Source organism: Neophocaena asiaeorientalis, unplaced genomic scaffold (assembly GCF_003031525.2).
Source record: "Neophocaena asiaeorientalis asiaeorientalis breed wild unplaced genomic scaffold, Neophocaena_asiaeorientalis_V1.1 scaffold120, whole genome shotgun sequence".
NCBI classification, from domain to species: domain Eukaryota; kingdom Metazoa; phylum Chordata; class Mammalia; order Artiodactyla; family Phocoenidae; genus Neophocaena; species Neophocaena asiaeorientalis.
The window spans coordinates 1,313,157-1,330,606 of NW_020185322.1; the positions used below are offsets into that span (position 1 = coordinate 1,313,157).

The 17,450-nt window shown below is 44.0% G+C and overlaps 1 protein-coding gene and 1 long non-coding RNA gene across 3 annotated transcripts in view; one reads left to right on the forward strand and one right to left on the reverse strand.

Annotated features, from left to right (window-relative positions):
- The window catches only part of PROSER2 (proline and serine rich 2), a 41,924-nt gene extending 39,928 nt beyond the window's left edge, over positions 1 to 1,996 (reverse strand). Inside the window, exons 1-2 of one of the 2 annotated variants that reach the window (XM_024734176.1) lie at positions 1,934 to 1,996; positions 261 to 962 (exon numbers count right to left, since the gene is read on the reverse strand). The gene's annotated coding sequence lies outside the window, so the exon portion shown is untranslated. Of the gene's footprint in view, positions 1 to 260; positions 1,391 to 1,933 lie in introns of those variants that run through there. The other variant, XM_024734178.1, reaches the window with a different exon arrangement.
- Positions 1,957 to 17,450, forward strand: part of LOC112392452 (uncharacterized) — a 35,103-nt gene continuing 19,609 nt past the window's right edge. Inside the window, exons 1-2 of the long non-coding RNA XR_003001693.1 lie at positions 1,957 to 2,118; positions 4,698 to 4,752. This is a non-coding gene — a long non-coding RNA (uncharacterized LOC112392452). The remainder of the gene's footprint in view (positions 2,119 to 4,697; positions 4,753 to 17,450) is intronic.

Genomic DNA, 17,450 nt, shown 5'->3' on the forward strand with positions numbered 1-17,450 from the left:
GACGCGATGCGGAGGAGCGGGAGAGCAAGCAGAAGAGATCCCCCCTGGGAGGGCACCCGCAGGGACGCGCGGGAAACGCAGGCAGCCGGCTCACTAGCAAAGGGGCTCGCCCTTCCCGCCCTGGACCCCACCAGAGCCCCGATCTCCCCCGACCGGCTGCAAACGTCGCCGCACTCACCGACGTGCTAGACAAGGCGATCGGCTGCCGGGACGCCCTCCCGCCCTCCGACCCTGTCCGGGATCGAGAAGCCCGCACTCACCTCGCAGGAGTCCCGCAGGAGCCCACCCGGACCGCAAGCGGGAGCCGAGCCCTAGCGCCGCCCGTTCGCCTGTCCGCCCGCGCGCGCCTCGCAGACCTTCCAGGGCCGCCCCGCCGCGCGCGCTCGTGCGCGCTCCTGTCGGGGTCTCGGCTGCTCCCTCCCCAAACTCACACGGCGCGCGCCCGGGGCATTTAAAGGGACAGGCCCCCGCGCCGGCGCTGCCCCGCAGCCGCCTCTCGGTGTTGGTGCGAGGTTTGAATTGGGGACGATCTGAGGAAACTCCAGCCCCATATCTGAGTTAAACACTCGGAGGAGAAATAGGGATTTGCATTCGAAGCTCTGAGTAAGACGGGACATTTTTTTCCCCTCCTTGGTCAGTTTTGAGAGGTTATTTTACATTTAATGACAATAATAACTACCACGTATCGAATTCTTATTACCCTTGGACAAGGCATTTAACACACACAGATTATTTCATTCAATCCTTAGAACCCCCAATTTCTTATCCCCATTTTACAGAGGAGGAAAACTGAGGTTCAGAAAGGAGAGGAAGCTCGTCCAAGAGGTTTTGACCCCATTCCTTGGTGCCATTTCTTCTTTATCGCCATGGAAATATCCACTGAGGCTAATAGCTGGTTGTGGAAGGCTTCTGTAAGTTGGTGGAAGTTAATGTTACCGGTGTTTCCATGGGGTGGGACAACTCTGTAGGAAAGGAGAAAACAAGAGTTATAGGGTTTTATTAATTATAGTGTTTGATATATACTCAAATGGCAGACATAAACCCGTATTGCAAAGTGCTGTTGGTGCTTGTCCCCATTTTACAGAAAATTAAGGAAGTGGTTGGTGGCACAGGATGACTGAGTCACTGGTGGCACTCGGGGCTGAGCCCCAGTTCCTTAGTCCTTATATCATTTCTTTGCTCTCCCCAGGAAGAGATACCTGATTAAAGGGAAGAAAACTTTTTCACTAATAACATATTGGCCTCATCTAACTCCCTGCATCTTTAATTAATGTTTACAAAGCACTTTAATCTACCGCACTTACTAGTTAATTGGGCAAGTATTATTATCCCCCTCTTTCTGAACCAAATCCAGGAGAGATTCTCAATTCTGTCAGTCCTTCATCCTCATTGAATAATGGACCTAAGCTTTCTGTTCATGTTCTTTTTTCTCTTAAATTTTGTTCCATGTAAACACTAATGCATGTATCGTGAATTGGCTTAGTAAAAGTTAAATAGTATTAAATAGCCACAGGCGAGAGTAATATAGGCAGCCCCTGTTTTTCACAAATTCAGATAAAGAAAAAAAGACATTATAAGTGCTTCCCAGAATTATTTTTCCTTTTTAGTAGTGTTCTTTTCGCTTGGTTAAGCTTTTATGGTGTATAAACATATGTGTAGCTTAGTTTTTTAGCTTTAAAAATTTTAATGTACACATTATCTTGTGTGTATGAATTAAATTTTACACGGTATCTTTTCTTCCAGGTGAAGAGGAGATAGGGAAGAAGAAATTGAAGGATGATGGGATTAGGAAGGAAGAAAGGGAAAAGAAAAAGGCACAAAAAGAAAAAAAGGGTGGGAGGGTGCGGCGGACAGGAAATGAACAGGGAAGAAAATGAGACCGAGGTTTCAACCAAGGCGGTAGGGGGAGGAGGCCAGCCCTGCTAGCTCGTACCTGATCTTTGTGGGAATTGCGAACAGGTGGCCCTTCCGCGGGGCCGGTGCAGACCTGGCCAGGGCGCAGCGTGAGTACCTGAGCTCAGGCTGCCTTCCAGTACCCCCTGCACCCCTGCCCAGGCACCTCTGTGCCAACTGAACCTACTCAAAGGCACTAGAAGGTGAGAAAGGACATAAAGTGAGGTAAGAAAACAAGAAATGGCTTAGAGGGGGAATTTAAAGATTGTTATTCCTAAAAGTACTTAGATAACGTCAATGGAGAAAAGAACGAAGAAACATCTGGAGGGTCTTTGGACCTGCTGTTGTTACTACTTTAAAAATCCATGAAATTGACAAAATTTTACTTTCTTTTCACTCGACTTTTTACTAAATTCTTCTGAGGCTGTTCTTTGCTAAGAAAATGCCGGTGATACATGACTCAAAATATTAGACAATTATTCTTATTAACTCTGTGTAAGTTAAAATTTTTAAAGTAAACTTTAAGCTAAACATATAATTTTTATTGTATAAAAATAATTACTGTGTAAAATTGGCTTGAGAAACTGCAATATTTATAATGACCACTAGAGGGAGGTAGACAGGAAAGGAGAAAGTGGTTAGCGAGTAAGCTTCCTGAGTTTACTAAAAATTACAGCATTTTAGAGCTGAAAGAGGACATGTCAAAAGACATGATTTTGCTTTATGCCTCTTCCACTTAGAATATGTGTAATCTTGAGCTGTTTATTCTTTTTGAGACTCAGTTCCTCAACTGTACAATGAAGCTATTAACACCTACCTTGGGAGGCCAAAACAAAATTATTTTAAAGTTTACTTGAACAAGTAGCAGATAAGAAGGGTTAAGAAGATTATGAAAATGAAGAAACAGACGGGAAATTTCCCCGTTTGTTAGTTAAACAGTATAAAATAATAATTTAAAGTATCAAAATAGAATATTAGTAGATATTGAATGATATAGATAATAAAATAGGATAACCCAGAAAAAGACAGTGTTGATATACTGTAGATTTTAATATGTGATGGAGTCATCTAAAATAAATGAAAAAGGGACAGATTCTCAATAAAATGGACTTGAGAAAGCTAGTAATTTGAAAAAAAAAATCAAGTTGAGCTCATACATTTCATTATGTGCTAAAAGAAATTTCAGCTACATTAAAGAACTTTAAAACTAGGAGAAAATTTAGGCAAATGTTTATGTAACCTCAAGATGGGGGAAGAAAAGAAATCGAAAAATCATAAAGGAAATCACCAGTAGACTAGATTACATAAGAATTTAAAAATTGTGACAACTAAAAATATTGTGAACAAAATAGAAAACAGAACAAATCTGACAGTTCATTTTTTAAAAAAAATTTATTTGTTGATTTATTTTTGGCTGCACTGGGTCTTCGTTGCTGTGTGCAGGCTTTCTCTAGTTGCGGCGAGTGGGGACTACTCTTCGTTGCGGTGAGCAGGCTTCATGGCGGTGGCTTCTCTTGTTGCGGAGCACGGGCTCTAGGCACGGAGGCTTCAGTAGTTGTAGCACGTGGACTCAGTAGTTGTGGCTCGCGGGCTCTAGCGCACAGGTGCAGTAGTTGTGGTGCATGGGCTTAGTCGCTCTGCGGCATGTGGGATCTTCCCGGACCAGGGCTCAAACCCATGTCCCCTGCATTGGCAGGCGGATTCTTAACCACTGTGCCACCAGGGAAGCCCTGACAGTTCATTTTATCCTCAATACAAGAGTACACACACATTGATAAGAAAACTCTAATAACTCAATGAGAAAATTTCCTCAAAGAAAAAATAAAAACGATTAGTGTGTATATGTAATTATATTTTAAAGTGTTTGGATTACCCAGTAATTGAAAAAATTAAAATAGTAAGCAATATTTTCATCTATTAAATTAGAAAAACGTTTTAAAATTCTAACATTCAGTACTGGCAGGAGTGCAATGAAATGGGCAATTTTATATATTATAGTGGGAGCATAAGTTGATATAACTTTACTGGAAAGTGATTTTGTGAAATATTTCAAGACCCTTAAAAATGTTTATATACTTTGGCCTACAATTCCATATCTAGGGATTCAACAGAAATAATCAGAAAAGGGGAAAAATATTTGTGCACTGTCTCCTTTTTCATAATGTCAGAAAATTAGAAACAACCAAAAAATCCAAAATTAGGGGGAAGTTTAAGTGAACTATTATGCAGCTATTAAAAATGAGGTATTTTTCATGAACACAAGAAAATACCTAATATATTGTTAAAGGGGAGAAAAGAACATTACAGAATTGTGTGTAAACTATTGCTTCAGCTATGGAAAAATGCATGTATATATTCAAAAACTAGAAGGAAATATATCAAAAGGATGACAGTTACTCTTTCTGGCTGTGATTATGTGATTCTTATTTATAGTATTGTATATGTCCCAAATTTTCTGTTGTGGTTCTGTATTTACTGTTATAAATCAACACAGACTAATACAAATTTTTTGATACAATAAATGCCAATGTGCATAGCATAGAGTCTGGCTTATATCAAACATTCCACAACTATTTGGTAGATAATAGAAGCAGGGAAGAGAAGGAGATTGATGCACTTCAAGAATGACCTGCTAGTGAAATTTCTTGATTTAAAAAAAGAAATAATTATTCTACAAATGAGGAAATTACAGCCTGGAGGTTTTTTGGTGACAAATTTCAAGGAAAACTTTAAAAGATGATAATAAAGTGGTTCCATACTTCCTGAAAGCAAATAGATAACAGGCTACCTTGTCTGTATTCCAGGTCGGTATTCTGAAGGAGAACTACATGTTGGAAGAAACAAATCTGGAAGAAAATGGTAAATAATTTTATCTGAACTCAATGATAAGAGTCTGAAAGAGAGGCTAGGTTCTAAAAATATCCCTGATGAAGAAGTGCTGTTCATTCACGCTTTAGGACCTGCCAAGTGACTGACGTCCAAACCGGAAGAGAGAATGTATGGAGCCCATTCATTTTTCATCCAGAGATTGCTTGTGGTTTCTTCTGTGCCAGGTGTTACTAGGAGTAAAGTCCGGGAGATGCAACAGTGAACAGTATGGATAAGTTCCCTGTCTACAGGGAATTTATGGTCCAGGAGGGCTTGGTGGGATGCAGACAAGACTCAAATGATAAACCGGTTAGTCACCAACCCTCTATTAATCCCTAGATGAAATAGAAGTGATTCTGTAAATAAAACAATGGTGAGGTGAACCGTATCCCCCCAGAGATAAGCCTGAGGACTCAGGGGTTGTTGAAATTTGTCTGAGGATAACTCGCTTCGCTTTCGCTGTTCTCTGGCTAGCTTTCGGTTTACAGATGGAGGATGCAAAGCCGACAGGGTCTTGGAAATGGCTCCAGGAACCTGCGGTGTCTGGGGAGCCGGGGACAGGAGAGCCTTGGGAAGTTTTCTGTGCAAGTGTCTTTTAACCCTGTCCGTCTTCCCACAAACTTCACTAAGGCCTCCACTCCTCACGAGTGCTTTTGGAGTGAACCTTATTCTCAGGAGATTTGAATATGGGCTGAAACTGGCCTCAGGTGGGTCTTAGGTAAGAGCTGGGACCCAATGAGACCCGGTTCTGTTTGTGTCACAGACATTTGGAAGGAGAGATGAGTACAGTGTTGGAATACTTAAGATTTGTAGTTTGTGTTACCTTCTGCTAAGCTGAATTCTTCTAAACCCATTTCAGGTAAAAGATTTCATTACACCAGATTTCTACGTTTGAGGGCTGACTTTCTTTTTTATACAATTCTGTTGTGACCCAAGACATAACTTCTTCTTTGATGTGACCCTGAACTTAAGGATGTTAGTTCCCTGATTTTGAGGGAGCAAAAGGTACCTAGTGTTGCAGTCAGAGAGACGCAGGAATCACTGAGCAGGGTTGTTAACCACTTAGTGGGACCGTGGAGTCCATGTCGGTCCCCAGCTTACAGATTCAATAACTCTGTTCCCGTCAGTGCCACCTGGATGCCACCAGGTGCTCAGACAGTGGGTCTCAACTGTATTTCCAAGTTGCAATACTGGTGGAGGAAAGGATGGGGAAAATGAAACTGGCAATTCTTTGATAAGCTTAAAATGTTTTATTTCAATTTCTAAATTGTTAAATAGGATTAAAAAAAAAAAACCCTCTTCCTACAGAGAATCACAATAGGAAAAGAAATCACACCAAATGCTACCGTTCACTGGGAGTAATAAAATGTGGGATATTTTTTCCCTCTTGTACTAAAATTGCCCTGAGGACCAAAATACCTACCTCTTACATTCCCCATTCAGGAAGTCACCAGGAACTAACCAGCTTCTCAGGACTTCCTGATGGTCAACACTTCTGAGCTGGCTCTACTGCCAGCTACACCCCCAGTCGCATTTCCAAACTAAGAAGAGGCTTGCAGGTCCTAAGCTTTGTGGAGATGCAGTTAGTATTCATGGTGGGAGGCTATAACAGGAGACTGGAGCGGGGCTGTGTTCCCTTTCTATCCACCCAGGACAATCTCCTTTCTAACCATCTCCAAGTCAACTGATTAGGGACTTCATTTGATTGTTTTAAAATATTTATTTATTTATTTAGGCTGCAGCGTGTCTTAGTTGCAGCATGCGGGATCTTCCTTGTGGCATGCGAGATCTAGTTCCCTGACCAGGGATTGAAACCCGGGCCCCCTGCACTGGGAGTGTGGAATCTTAACTGCTGGACCACCGGGGAAGTCCCTGATTAGGGACTTTACATCCACAGAATCCCTTTTGCCACATAATGTGACATAATCACAGAGGTGACATCCCATCATATCTGCAGGCTCCACTCACGCTTAGGGGGCTGGAATCTTGGGGGCCAGCTTAGAATTCTGCCTGCCACAGAGGGGAAGGGGTTCCTTTAATCCCCACAGCCAAGTCAGGGCAAGAGTCCTAAGACAATCACTCATAAAGATTGGGGTTCAGCAAAACGGGGAATTAGACTCTTGCTAGGGTGACCTCGTAGTTACCCCCAGGCCACGAGGAGCTGAGCGGGGTAAGAAGGTCACAGTGAGCATTCTGGGAGCCGAGGAGCATGGCACAGTGTGTCCTTCCCACTGAGGTTTGGGGACAGACTTGAAAGGCTTGTGACCTGCCAGGCTGGAGATTTCAGAGCAGTCCCTTCCCTTGGGCTGGAAGGGCTGCAAGCTCAGTGAGCCTTGCGGGAAGATGGGGCAGCTCCACCCACCCCACTCTCCAAGTCCGTCCAAGCGTGTGGAAGGGGACCCTCCAGTTCTTGGGGCTCTATGTGCGGGAATATACATTACCCCAAGGGCAGAACAAGCAAGCTGCTGGGGGGCCGATTGGCCAGGTGATTGAGTTTGAGATGGAATGCCTAGGACTGAACCTTTAAAAAAAATTTTTTTTAATTGTGGTAAAATATACATAGCATAAAATTTACCATTTTAACCATTTTTAAGTGTACGGTTCAGTGCTATTAAGTGCACTCACAGTGTTGTGCAACCATCGGCATTATCCGTCTGCAGTACTTTTCCATTATCCCAAACTGAACCTCTGTCCCCATTAAATCCTCACTCCCATTCCCCAGCCCACACCCCTGGCACCACCGTTCTACTTTCTGTCTCTATGATTTCGACGACTCTATGGACCTCATATAAATGGAATCACACAGTATCTGTCCTTTTGTGACGACGTCTTTCACTTAGTATGTTTTCAAGTTCATCCATGTCATAATATGTATTAGAATTTCCATCGTTTTTATAGTTCACTAATAATCCTTTTTATGTATAGACCATGCTTTTTAAATCCATTCTTCTGTGATGGACCCTTATGTTGTTTCCATGTTTTGGCTATTGTGAATAATGCTGCAGTGAATGTGGGGGCACAAAAATCTGTTCAAGTCCCTGCTTTCAGTGATTTTGGGTGCATACCCAGAGGTAGAGTTGCTGAATCGTATGGTGATTCCATGTTTACCTTTCTGAGGACCCACCATACTGTTTTCCACAGTGGCTGCACCCCACCTGCAACGCCTGTATGCGGGTTCCAATTTCTCCACATCTTCATCAACACTTGCTATTTTCTTTGTGGTCGTCGTTGAATGATTAGAATTGAATCTTAAATACAAAAATGAGACTGGTCTAATACCCCCCAAATCTTAGGCAGATTATTAAATCTGGCCAGTCTGATCGCTGGTAGGAAATGGGGATTCAGCAGAGAGCAGCTGCCGACAGCAATGAAACCATCCCGTACTTAGATCCCCAGCAAGGTGAGAATCCTCTGTAAACCAGTTACAGGAATAGAGTTCTTTTCCTTAAAATGCTTACTAGCTTTGTAAATGATTCACGTAAGAGCACAGCGGCCTAAATACATTTACTGCCTTCTTCATCCCGCCTCCATTCACTTCCTAAACCCTGGCTGTCCGGGTTCTATTCCCACGACTGTTCCGAAGCTGTCTTCTCTGAGTTCTCGTCCCAGCTTACAGGCGTCTAGGAGCTTGGACTGTCCATTAAATAGAAGTATTTAATTCCCGAAGTTGAGTCTTATAGCAGAGTTCGCTCTGCTCTCCTTGGGCAAAGACATTCATCACCCTGCTCTCAAATATGACTTCTATGACCATGACCTGAACAATCTTCACCTGTGGGCATTATTCATTTCATTTAACAAGCTGAGTGCCTCCCCTCACTGTGGTCAGGAACCTGGTTTTAAATCGTCTGCTGGGCATCTCATTAAATTTAGATTCATTCATCCATCCATCATCCCTGTTGGGTTGTGAAAGGTGAGGCTGTCTGCTTAGTACGCTTGAGTTGGGAGAAGTATAGACACACACACACAAATGTTAAATCATTCTGCATGATACAGAAACAGGAGTAATCCACTGGTATCTCAAGAAGGGGGTCGGGATCCTGAAGAAGGAAATGGAAGAGTCTAGAGGAATGGGGGTGGGGAGGGCTAGCTAGAAACATGGAAGAAAACCAGGGCCTGTGGAGAGATGTGGATATAAAACATTCTCTATGTCGAGAGCGATGGGACTTGGAGAGCGCAGCGATGTCTGACGTTGGATTTGAAGTGTTTGCACACCGTGTGGTAACTCTCCCTGCTGCTCCCAAACCATGTAATGCTGGCAGTGCTTTGGGGGAACGGAAAGGGTCATATCCCATGATTTCAGGAAAGCAAGGACGGTTAAAGCAGGGCTGGGAGTAATGGTTTGGAGTCAGAGGAAAGCAGGGAAATCGGTGACAGTGTGGATGAGAAGGCAAACCCATGTGTTCTTGGATATGTTAGAGAAATAGATGAGAGTATTCTAGATGCAGCTGTTAATGACCACATTTCATTTTGATATTAAGTGAAACAGTGACCTCAGGAAGTTGGAGGCCAGGGAGTTGCCTGGATTATAGAATCTCCACGAACAAGACTTGACCTGGGGCACCAGGTGCCTGTTCTTCATACATGTTAACATCCTTATGGGACCGGTGACATGTGTTTTTCATGCTAAGTGTTTGGCCCTCACCTTTCGGGCTCATAATCTTCTCTCTCAGATCCCGACCTTCTTTCTTAAGCTCTGTTCAAGGCCTGGAGGGAATTTCCAGTGGTTAGGACTCCGTGCTTCCGCTGCCAGGGGCCCGGGAACTAAAAAGTCCTGGAGCCCCTGTTGCTCACATTTCAGGGGTATAAATAATAACAACCGTTACATCTTTATACCATTTCATGGTTGACAAAACATATTCACACACATTTAATCCTCTCAGTGATTATTCCCATTTTACAGATGAAACTGAGGTTCAGAAGTGTTCAGTGACTTTGCTCAATCTCACTTGTGTAGTAAGTGACAAAGTGGTTGTTCTAATCCACTGCTCTCTGCTTTTGACCAGAGCTGCCGTTCCTGAGTCTGTTGACCGGGTATAGCAGTACTATTTCATGCATTTTCTCTCTGTAAAGCCAATTAAGGAATTTGTGCTCATACTGTTGACTATTTTCAAGGTTATTAAATTAGTATTGGGGGAAAGTACAAACTTTATGAGAGTTTTAGGAATAGTCATAAACATGAGAAATGTGGAAATCTTGTCTTATAAAATGTTCATCTGAGTGGAGTCAGCTGAGGAGTTACTGAGAGGGAAGCCTACAGGGATGACAACAAAATAGAAGCTGTGTCTCAGCTAAAGGTTGAGAACTACGTAAAAATCCATTATTTCGATGGAACGTGCCACGACGTTTCCCCGAAGTGTTCCATAAAGAATTACTGAATGCCAAATGCAAAGTTAGTACTTTTAACTTGTGAAAAGATTCTGTGCTTCCATGTACCAAAGAAATCCAAACAATAATTCCACGAGTAAGGCTAACCTACCTAAAGCATCACCTCCTCCAACACAGAGTAAAGCCCTTCATTCAGGCAAGACCACAGAAGCTACAAAAAGGTAAGACTGCAGGCTCGTGCTACGCAGACTTCATTTTTTTGGCCATCTTCATGTCTTCCTTCGGTTTTATTTGGAGCCCCTTAGCCAGGCTGACAGAGGTGACAAAAATAGATGCAAGACCCTGCAGGTGAGGGGCAGAGCTGGCTGGGGAAGGGATTGCAGTCTGCTTCACGCTGACTCTCCCGGGCAGGACAGATGGCCCATGCCTGCAAAACCTGTATTATGGTGGGAGAATAATTACGCCCAACAGAGTATCTAAATATGCCCATTTTCCAGCATCCATTTGAGGGGAACAGGGGTAATTTATATCCAAACAGCTCCGTAATAGGTTTTGAGTTTCGTCTCCCATCAGCCCATTTCCCACATTCACTAAAAATAGCAAAATTAATTAATTTTCATTGGCTTTCCCTTCCCCTTCCTCTCCTGGGAAGAAGTGCTTATGAGCACTGAAGAGGAACAGGCCTGCTTAGATTCATAAATTGAATAGTTGAAGCCATTGAGGTCTGACTCTAGAGCTAAATTCATCTGATCTAATCAGCAGAGGGCAGAACAAATAACAAGCCATTCTGACTTAACATTGCGTTAAAATGTTGTGTTAAGAAATTCCAAATGTTTGAGACATTTCTAAGAGGGCCACATAATTTTTCATTTCATAAATGCATTTACTAAAAGATGCCTTTAAACTGTAAGCTCCTTTTGTGTGTTAAGAATATTCAGATTACACACAAGACCACTTCTGTGGCTTAAAAGCCACATCCATAGCTCTGATCTTATAGCAGTTTTCACACCTCAATCTCAAAATATTTTTCGGATACTAATTCGTTAACTAGATGACATTATATATCCCATTTTCAGGAGGAGAAACTGAGGCTCCAAGAGAACCTGCAGAAGGACATGGTTCTTGCTCCCCCATCTGTGGCTTTCTTCAGTAAAAGGCCTTTGCAAATTCAGGGACACTGCCCAACAGGTGGAGTGGTTATAAAAGGAGGGTATTATTACAATAAGGTGGTAATAGAATAACACACTGTAATTTTTGGCAAAATAGTTTTCAGACAATTGAAGAAAGCCATAAACATTGGATTAGGGAAATAAAAAGCTATTTAAATATATTTTGTAAATAGATAGCCTTTGTCCTCTAGCCCAGCGAAGACATACCTGTAGGGTGGCATTGGCCGGACATCTTTAAATAAGTGAAAAAGTATCTAGTAACTGGAACTGTAGCATCCGCGGGAGCCAAGTCTGTGTGGCATGTCAGTGCCAGGTGTGGGCTGACCACCGCCCTGGGGTCTGATCACTATCTCCTGGCCACTGTCTGCTCTCTGAAGGCCTTCCATTTCACCAGTGAATACCATCCTCTGGGGACAGAGCCTTCTTGGCAGCCATTTCCAGATTGTGAAGTGATGACCCAGTTCTCTTAGGAGACAAACTGGGAGGAAACCGTGGATGTCAGGTGGAGGTAGGAAGGCACGGGGCTCCTCCAATCCTGCTGGAGCAGCCCCGGAACTTCAGAGACCCGCCCCTCTCCCCAGGCTTTGCTCACTTGGGCACAAGCCCATACATCTTTCGTGGGAGATCAGAATGGAGACTTCTTTTTTTTTTTAAATTTTATTATTTTTTTTATACAGCAGGTTCTTATTAGTTATCCATTTTATACATATTAGTGTATGGATGTCAATCCCACTCTCAGAATGGAGGCTTCTGACCCTGCCCTTGTTAAGAAGCTGAAGTCAGTTACTCACTAGGAGGCCACTGAACTCTCTCGTTTTGTTTTTTCACAAGTGGGACAGGACCATGGGGCGTGGCATAACAGAACCTGGGGATCTATTGTAATAATGACTCAATTCCTTTGTTGCTAATAAGTGGACAAGTTGGAGCGAAGCCCCAGTTTGTGATGTGTGAAGGCTGCCCGCTAAAGGCCCCTCAAGCAGAGGCCTGCTCACACACGCCAAGCTCAGCCCAGACTCCTCAGCGCTGCATTCCTCTGTTTGACCCCCAAATTCCCTCCTCACTCAGACCCCTGCTGCCTCTGTGGCCTGAATGCTTCCTGAACCTGCACCCTGATCAGCCAGAGTGGCTCTCATTCTGTACCTTTAAAGATCTTGCTGGTCCTTTTTAAGCTCAGCTTGAGTGTGGCTTGCACGTCCCCCCAAAATCTCCACCTACTCCTTTCTCTCTCTCTCTTTTTTTTTGCCGTAAATATATATTTCTTTTTATTTATTTATTTATTTGTAAAGGGGAAGAGTTTATTTATTTATGTTATGCATTCATGCATGCATGATCTTAGTCCCAGGGACTGAACCTTCACCCCCTGAAGTGGAAGCACAGCGTCCTAACCACTGGACCGCCAGGGAATTCCCCAAAGTTTCCTTGACTTTCTAAAAGTGCCTTACATGATATGACAACAGCCATCCATGCTCCCTGCAGACAAGTAGACAATACAGAAAGGGTGAAGCAGGAAAATTGGAGAACTCCCTTCTTGGACCACAGCAGACAGGTTGGTGCTTTTGCTTGGAATATTTTTGTGTGTGTGGGCAGTTGGTTACCTTTGAAAACACGGGTTGCTAACTCTGAGGGTCCACCTGGGTGCACAGGCCCTGGGGAGCGCACACGTGGAGGCCCCAAGGCTGCAAACTCTGTCCCTCCCAGCAGCAGACAAACTGTCAGGGCCCCAACAAACAGTCGCGGCCGCACCTATATTTCTTCTTTTTTTAAATCAAAGTATTGTTGATTTACAATATTGTGTTAGTTTCTGGTGTACAGCTAACTGATTCAGTTATATATATATATGTGTGTGTGTATGCGTATACATATTCTTTTTCAGATTCTTTTACATTATAGGTTATTACAAGATACTGAACACAGTTCCCTGTGCTACACAATAGGTCCTTGTTTACCTATTTTATATGTAGTAGTGTGTGTATGTTAATCCCAACCTCCTAATTTATCCCTCGCCCCCCTTTCCTCTTTGGTAACCATCAGTTTATTTTCTATGTCTGTGAGTCTGTTTCTGTGTTGTAAATAAGTTCATTTGTATCATATTTTAGATTCCATATGTAAGTCATATCATATGATTTTTGTCTTTCTCTGTCTGACTTACTTCACTTAGTGTGATAATCTCTGGGTCCATCCATGTTGCTGCAAATGCATTATTTCATTCTTTTTTATGGCTGAGTAGTATTCCATTGTGTATATATACCACATCTTCTTTATCCATTCACCTGGCAGTGGACACAGGTTGTTTCCATGTTTTGGCTATTGTACATAATGCTACTGTGAACACTGGGGTGCGTGTATCTTTTCAAATTAGAATCTCCATCTTTTCCAGATATTTGCCCAGGAGTGGGATTGCTGGATCATATGGTAGCTCTATTTTCAGTATGTTTAAGGAAGCTCCATCTTTATTTCTCTTTCTATAGCACTTGAAACATTCTGCCTGGCGGCGTGGTTGTCTCTACCCCCATCTAACTGAGCATCCACCAGTGGGTCGGAAGCTCTTTGATCTCTTAGGAACCAGGCCCATGCCTTCTTCCCCCTGAGCCCCTGGTGCATGGAACACACCATTTTGAAAATTACGCTTATTTGGAGTAGATGGAAACCAAATTGAAGGGGGTTAAGGAAGAGACAAGGGATCAAGAGGCGGAGGCAGAAGGTTGGCGGCCAAAGGAAGGGAGCAATAAGATGACTGCTCAGAGGGCAGCAGGGTTGAGTGCCGCTCGTCAGCAAGTTTGATGGAACCAGTGTGAGGAGAGGATGCAGTGGGAGGTTGCAGAGAGAGACGGGCTAAGCCCTGTGTCACTGATGCGTGTTGCTCCTCATGAGGGCTCACAGGAGCTTGGGGAACGGCCAGAGCGCTAGCCTCTCCGAGCATCATGTCTTCAGGGAGTGCATTATAACAAACAAATGCATGGTCAGTGTTCTTGGAATAGCTGAACGTAAGAGTGCCGGTGCTGAGGAGGGGAAAGACCACAGCGTCCAGGGCAGTCACGACAGAGGAGACGGTTCATGGTCCATCCCAGGGGTTCCCTGTGGAGGTGACCAGGGCTGTTTAAACCACACGGCTGGGTTCTGGATCAGAGGATCCCCCAGGCCCCAAGAGACATTCCACTCGCCCTCACGCATCCTCCAGCTACAACAGATGAACCTCTCACCTATTTTTAAGGATTCCCAGGAGAGGGGATCTCGTTCCCTTTTTCGCGGGGAATGGAAAGAGCATGGGAAGCTTTCTTTCCTGGGTTAATTGAGGCCGTGTCGGTGAACGTCTCAAGGCTGCCTTGGTAGTGTTTTGTGAGGTCCTGATTCAAGGAGGGTGTGTCAGGCTGCTGTCTGGTCCTGGGTGCTCCGGGAGTTGGGAAGTGGAGGGGACACTGCCGTTTGCTGGAGCTACTGAGTGATGTCACTACGTATAGAACTTACCTCCTGCTCTCTGGACTCTGAGACCAGCCCAGCAGCGAGGGTGGTGGGATGAGGCGTGGGGTCAGGATGGGGGGATGCGAGGCTCTTTCCCAGAATCAGGTGGAGTCACACAGCCCAGAAAGGAAGGGCTGAAAGACCTGGAGTTGCTTTTCATGAGGGGCCTCAGAGTGATGCCATTCCTACAGCCTGGGGGGCAAAGAGCTGCAAACCCTGACTACAGGCCATTCTTTGAAAGGTATGCAACCCAGGTAACGAAATGTGAAATAGAGCCGGAGGGGTGGCCCCAATCAAAGATCTGGGCTAATGCTGCCAGCATCTGATTTCCGTAATCCCTAGGATTCAACCAACAGAGGGAACAAGGACTTTTGATTTTATTTCCATGGTGGTGCCATTTCTCCTTTTAATTCTGAAATGCTTTAATTGATACTCTTCACCTGGGTCTACCGCTTCTCAGAAAGTCACAGGGTGTCCATCACCAAAGATGCCCAATCCAGACTAGAAGTCATCTTGTGGGTAAAATTCAAGATACCCCTGCAGAACCCACTTCTAATTCTGACCAAATAAAGAAACCCGTGAATTGCCTGCAGGGTTGGTCTCCCAATTTAAAGGCACTGTGTCCTGCCTAATGTTCTCCAGGAGAACTTCAGACTAGAAAATCCTGGATCTAGGAAACCTGCTCTGATAAATTTGAAATGGATGTAGGGGCAGTGTTTCAGGATGGGAGTCAAGGGCCTTTGAGGGGACTCTTCAAAGTCAGGTATTGTTGTGGGCTGAGTTACGACCCCCCAAATTCACATGTTGAAATCTTAACCCCCAACACCTCAGAATGTGACAGTATTTGGAGATAAGCCCTCTAAAGGGGTAAGTTAAAATGAGGTCACTAAGGTAGGCCCTAATCCAATAGGACTGCTGTCCTTATAAGAAGAGGAAATTTGAACACAGACACAGAGGGAAGACCCCATGAAGATGTGGGGAGAAGACAGCTGTCCACAAGCCAAGAGAGGCCTCAGCAGAAGCCAACCCTGCCCACCCCTTGATCTCAGCCTTCAGCCTCCAGGACAATAAGACAATAAATGTCTGCTTTTGAAGCCCCCAGGCTGTGCTACTCTCTCAGGGCAGACCTCCTGAGCTGACCGATACAGGTGTGTTGAGGCATAACTGTTATAGGGGAGCGGGGCACAAGGCCCAGGAGAGGGAGGCACAGCCTGGAGCCTGAGGGACTGCTCTGAAATGACAAGAGCTAAAGTGGACTGTTCTAGGTTAGGGCGGAAGCCTCAGGGGGTAGAGAAGTACAGACAGTTGTAGGTCAGGCTGGGTTAAGACAATAGCAATCAGCTCATCTAACCTCTGCTCCCAGCTTCAGCTCACACGCTCACCTGCCCCTTGCCCAGCCGCCCAACTTGTTTCTCATTGGTCAGTGCCTTGACCGCCAGGGTCTTGTTATATCTCCCAGGAATATATGCAATATATTAGGGGACCCCTGAAGTTGGCAGAATATGTGTCCCTCCCCCAGTGCTCTCCGTTGGTGGCATTTCACAATAGTGGTGAAGAAAACATTTGGAGTAAAGGCCTTTCCTAGGTAGCCCTCAGATTATATCACTTTGGGGACTGCTGGCCATTAAGGCTTCCCTGGTTAAAGAGGAAAAGATTGAAAAGAAAAATCTATGGACCATGGGATCCAAAACTGAGTTGAAAAATTGAACAGAATCTTCAGTGTGGCATCCCCAGACGGAGCCCTGTGTCTTACTCAATCTCAGATCTTGATTCCTCTCGTTTTTGTCTTTAGTACCTTAAAACAATCAATGGCCCAACACAGGGACAATATTGGACGTTTTCCTGTTGAGTGGACTCAATGCTCCCCCAAAAGTGAGTTATTTCACTACTTAGAGTCTTGATTTTCCATGTGCAAAACTGTGGGTTGTGCTAACCATTGCCTCCTTGCTCAAAAAACCATCAGGAACATTCAAGTTGAAAAAAATATTCAGGTTCCCAGTAAGTATTTGTTAAATTGGCAGCTCCAGCGTACTTACTAGAAGTGGGAAATACAGTGACCTGAGACTTAAGTTCCCCTTTTTAACTTTTGAGGTTGGAGGGAACTACTTATTGCTTTTTATGAAAAAAAACCCCATTCATTTTGCTCATTAAATTGTTATAATTTTCTTTTTAATAATAGGTCTGTGATAGGTAGAAATTCCCCCAAATTGTGGAAAGTATGGCTTCTCATCTCACTATAATTTTGATAATTATAGCTAACAGCTATTCATTTAGTTGGCATCATTTGGGAGAACTGAAACATTTCTTTGAGTGTCTTCATTGTAATAGTTAACGTTTTGATAGAACCTCTTCAAAATCCATTAAACATCCTTTTATCTTCCTAAACATTGTCCACTGGATACAGCTTAAAGGTTTTATTCCTCAGGGTCACCATACCATTCCTGTCACACTGAGGTGTAATGAGGGTGTCATCACTGAGCTGCTGTGTTGGTCTTTTTGCCCTGTGGCCGAATGATCATGTTTTTAGGAATCTTGTGTCTACTTGGTGCCATTGCCTGTTTTTGTCAATCTGTCTGCTTCAAGTGCTGTCCACTTGCTGTGGGCTGGGAGAGCAGATATGAAGCTTGCTAGAATATGTCTATAGCTGGAGAAAATCGGCTCTGAACTACTCTTTGGTGAAAAAAGGTACAGTGGACATTTGTGAATGCCATCCCAGCTTGCATTACACCTTTCCAA